General features: G+C 34.2%; 1 protein-coding gene across 1 annotated transcript in view; it reads left to right on the top strand.

Annotated features, from left to right (window-relative positions):
- LOC144979022 (ankyrin repeat and sterile alpha motif domain-containing protein 1B-like) overlaps window positions 1-5,000 on the top strand; it is an 85,865-nt gene that overhangs the window by 59,580 nt on the left and 21,285 nt on the right. The gene's annotated exons all lie outside the window — the stretch shown is intronic.

Genomic DNA, 5,000 nt, shown 5'->3' with positions numbered 1-5,000 from the left:
ACTATTCATTTGAAAGCTGTCTTATTCATTTCTTTTTTTACTGTAAATAACTCGCGCGCGTGTGCGTGTGTGTGTGTGTGTGTGTGTGTGTGTGTGTGTGTGTGTGTGTTTTGTGGCTTTCGTTATTTTACATTCTAATTAACTTACTCACGCCCCCACCCCCCACCCCGAATATATAAAAACAACAAAAATAAAACAAAACAAAACAGAACCAAAAAAAAAAAAAAATAAAAAAATAAATGAAATAGCCAAGCTGAAACAAACAAACCAACGAAATAAAACAAATACAACCCCAAAAAAGAACCTTTTAAAAATTAAGAATTAAAAAATAATTTTTAAAATTAAATATATAAAGCGAGTTTAAGATTCCAAAATTTACACGTACAATTAAAGAGTATCTTATAACGATTTTGTTTGTGAATGTTTACTTTCATCTGCTCTGCTTTCTTACTTTCTTTCATGTCTTTTTTTTTTCTTTTTCTTTCTTCTTTTGTTTTCTTTACCTTTTATTTTCATTATTTTAAAAACCCTTTTTAAACTTAAGGCTACATAAAATATCACTATGGCCATTGAAATTGGAAAGGATCTTTTACTATCTTTGCTGTAATCAGCGAACATAGAAAGTCCTTTGGTGTCATGTTTTGTTATAATCATGTACTCCAAATTACGGGGCGGAACAGGGGTGTGTGTATGGTGGTGGTGGTGGTGGTGGTGGGGGGGGGGGGGTGGGAGGCTGGGGGGGCTGTGGAATGAACTGTCGACTATCGATCAATTCAGTTGTAACCTCGTGATTGTCCTGACTTGAACTTGTTGGTTGTGTCTGTTTCATTGGGCCTGGGATTGAGTTGTGTAGGATTATAGACATGAATGAATGGTGAAATGAAGTATCGAATAAAGTAACGAATGAATGAATGAATTTAATCAATTAATGAACGAAGAAATGAAGTAACGAATAATGAATGAATGACTGAATGAATTAATTAATGAACGAAGAACTGAAGTAACGAATGAATGAATGAATAAATGAATTAATTAATGAAGTAACGAATGAAGAAATGAAGTAACGAATGAATGAACAAATTAGCTAGTGGATGAGTGAATGAATTAACGAATGAAGAAATACAGTAAGACATGAATGAAGAAATGAAGTAACTAATGAAGAGATGAAGTAACGAATGAATGTATGAACGAATGGATGACTGAGCAAATAAACTATTGAATGAATGAACGAACGAATGAAGTAACGATTAAAGAAATGAACTAACGAATAAATGAAGAAATAAAGTAACGAATGAATCACTGAATTGACAAATGGAAAAACGAACTAACGAAAGAATGAATGCACGAAGAAATAAAGTACCGAATGAATGAATTAACGAATGAATGAATGCATGAATGAATGAACGAAAGAATCAATCAATCAAAAGGTTTCAATCGTTGAGCCTATTGTCACATGTTTTCTTACATTGCAATTATGGGATACATATTATATCCTGTCCTATAATTTACTTTACATGCTAATCCGCTCCTTTTCCCACTGCCTATCCTGTGTTTCTTGACATTGTTCATGTCACTTTTATCAAACACAGACACTCACACACACACACATACATACACACACACATATCCGTGTCAATCACTTTGTCAATTAACAAATAATAATAATAATAATAATAATAATAATAATAATAATAATAATAATAATAATAATAATAATAATAATAATAATAATAATAATAATAATAATAATAATAATAATAATAATTTCCATCGTCATTGGAAATGTTAAACCACTCTTCCGGTTTCAGAGTGATGGCATCATATTTTCTAGTAATATTATATACTGGTCGGCAATGAAGATTATCTATCCTCGCTCGCTTATTTACGTCCTATAATTCTAAGAATCTGCCTATGCATCCTAATACTAAACTAGTTATGGCGACCTTATGATTCAAGATGTAACCTATTCATTATAATGTGTACACCGAAGGATTGGTTACATACACACTTCCAATGAGCTTGAAACTAGAAAAGTTGCAGGTGTGACGTGTTGGACCCGCGATCTCAAGTAGTCGGGAAGTGAGGGCTCTACTAATGACTAGGAGTTAGAGACGATCTTTTTTGGGATCGTGGATAGCTCATACGGTAGAGTCACGCTGCTCTCCCCGGCCAGGCGGAGTTGTCGTACCAGTAAGGTCGCGGGTAAAAACCCCTATCACCGCCGCGAAATTTTTATTCTAATATTGTCTTCTTGCACTTTCCTACTCACTTCATCTCCAGGTGTGACGTCACGACTTCTCTGTCCTATTCTTATTTTATCTTATCTTACTAAAGGCTTAATAGGAATTATCCTTTAAATGCCTTATACAATAGTTTATAATTACAGAATTTAATATAGCTTGTATTGTATCATTCACAGACAGTTTTACACAACTTTGAATATCAAGAAAAATGTATCAATCGAAAAATACTATCATAGAATACTGGTAATTGAAAACTGGTCAAGAGACTATTAAGACATGTTTTTCCTCTTTAAGTCGCTAAATAAATTACAATTATTTTTTTTAAAATACATTTTTCTATAAGGATGAATATGAATATGGTTTAGATGGTCCCATTCATTTTTTTCCCCATTACAACAATGAGCCCATGACAATCTGGGTGATCAGACCTTCAAATCAGTACACGTCGTTTCTTGTCAAGTGAGAATTTTATTTTTTTGTTAAAAATTTTTTTTAAACGTGTCTGCGTTCGACAAAATTTGATTTGTGTATTTACATAATATCTACATAATGTCGTTGGCAAGGCTATTCGATGAATGCAATCAGTGCACATGTCTCTCTATCTTGTTTACACGGTGTGGTTTCAGATAAAAGACTGATCCATCTCATTCAAACACACGCACTCCTCTGTTGCTGTTTTTAATAGTAGTAGGATTGCGTGGTCGTCGATGTCACAGTTGTTGTAACACATGTTAAGTGGGTAGGCTTGTGTGTTTTTTTGTATGTTTTATTTGTTTTTTGTTGTTGTTTTTTTTTTTGCATGGTTTATCTATGTCTGCGCTTGGCTAAGAAGCTCACAACATTGCCATCCGGAAGTATAACGGACAACGGACCAACACACAAAACTCTGTGTAACCTTAAACGTTTATTAGTCTGGATAATAATAGTTGTGGTTAGTGTTCAAATCAACTCAGCTTTCACAAGTAAAATGATCACATTGTCTGTTTAAATCGAATCAACTCATTGGTTCAAAGTAGGAGCACGTGTGTAGTGTGTAGTATTGTAACATTTTATAATGTGTAGTTATTTATTCGAGTGTGCTTTTTGATAAGTGTGAATATATTATTTCCTTTCTCTTTTGAGAATTATTTTTTTCCAAGACGAATGTCATTTAAAAAAGATCGATTTTTTGAAGGCCGAGTTTTCTGGCCAAATTTTTTAAAATACGTGTCTTTCCAGAGTACGACAGTTCAGTTAACTCACTCAATCCTAGAGACTTTTGCTACTTTTCAAAATTGGAAAACATATATTAAAGATGAGCATGTACATAAACAGTTTTATTATATCGAACTACCATTAACATGTAAAAACTAAAAACATAAGCTTTGATACTACGCCTATAATTTGTCTCAGAAAAATGTAATAATATAGGCATGGGATAAAAGTAACCCCGGTAAACTACGAATATAGTCGGTGTTAGGGTTGAGAGAGTTAACATCAATGAAACCACAACAGATTACCATCAACTGGGGAAGCTTTGCCTCTTTAAATTTGGAGCATTTTGAATCCTCTCGGCTTTATTGTAGTTATTTTTCTGGTTTAATGACGAATGACGTAACTTTTTGTCAAAGGAAATAATTTCCACAAAACTAAATATTCTCTAGTTGGTCCAATATTGAAGAGGCAAAGTCTTCTCTTAACCCTTTCCTTACCAGCATAGGAAAATCGTCACATTCGTCACGACACATCAATCATTTTTGTCATTCAGACTCCTTTTGTACATCATAAAAGTTTAAAAAGAAAATGAACACTTTGTTTTAAAGCTTGTTTTGCTAAAGAAACTTATGTATCGCAAGAACTTATTGCTATTATGTCTTCGTGATAAGAAATATATTTTTGTGTTGGTATCGGTTGGTATTGGTGCGGCTATGTGGTCTAGGTGGTATGACACTCGCTTTCGGATCGGAAGGTCCTGGGCGGTTCGAGCCTCGCTCGGCGCATAGTTGAGTCCTTGGAAAAGGCTCTTTACTCACATTCTCTCACCGTACTCAGGTTGTAAAATGAGTACCTGGCCGTTGACAGCGTTGTCTTTGTCCGAAAAATTGTAATATCGCCTGACAGGCGTCATGTCCCGTCCTACATGTTAAATGTTGCTGTTGACCAGGGACCCCTTGTAAAGCGCTTTGAACACATTTTTAGTGGATATTGCGCTATATAAAAGTTCAATTTGATTTAATTTAGTTGGCTGTGAAGTTTTGGGGAAAATCCTGAAAATGGCTGGTAAGGAGAGGGTTAAGGCAAAGTTTCCTCAGTTGGCGGTATCAAACTCGTGTAGAGATAGGTAGATACCGACGTACAGCGGGTACTCTTGTTTACCGATTAGTTTGTTGAAAAGCAGCCAAAAACAATTCGTTAAGAAAAATATTTTAAAATTGGCTGAAATCCCATATTTTAATGCGGGATAATTGGTGAAACAGATTGTACTGATTTTTTAGCGTTTCAAATTTTAAGATGAACTTTCAGTTTTTTCTGTTTGGCAAAAGGTAGAAAAATGTTAAGAGTTAACGAGTCATAGCAGTTTTAAGATATTTTACTCGTACTTGCATTCTTAACTAATTGAGAAATACTATAGCCTATGACGCTATATTTGTGTTTGTCATAATATCATGATCCTCATCATCATCATCATCATCATCATAATTTTCATCATTATCATCATCTTATCTTCCTCCACCACCACCACCACCACCATCACCATCATCATCATCATCATCATCA

Source organism: Berghia stephanieae, chromosome 8 (genome assembly GCF_034508935.2).
Source record: "Berghia stephanieae isolate SIO BIC M18660-M18661 chromosome 8, UCSD_Bste_1.3, whole genome shotgun sequence".
NCBI lineage: Eukaryota > Metazoa > Mollusca > Gastropoda > Nudibranchia > Aeolidiidae > Berghia > Berghia stephanieae.
This window is presented reverse-complemented; position numbering and strand designations above follow the sequence as displayed.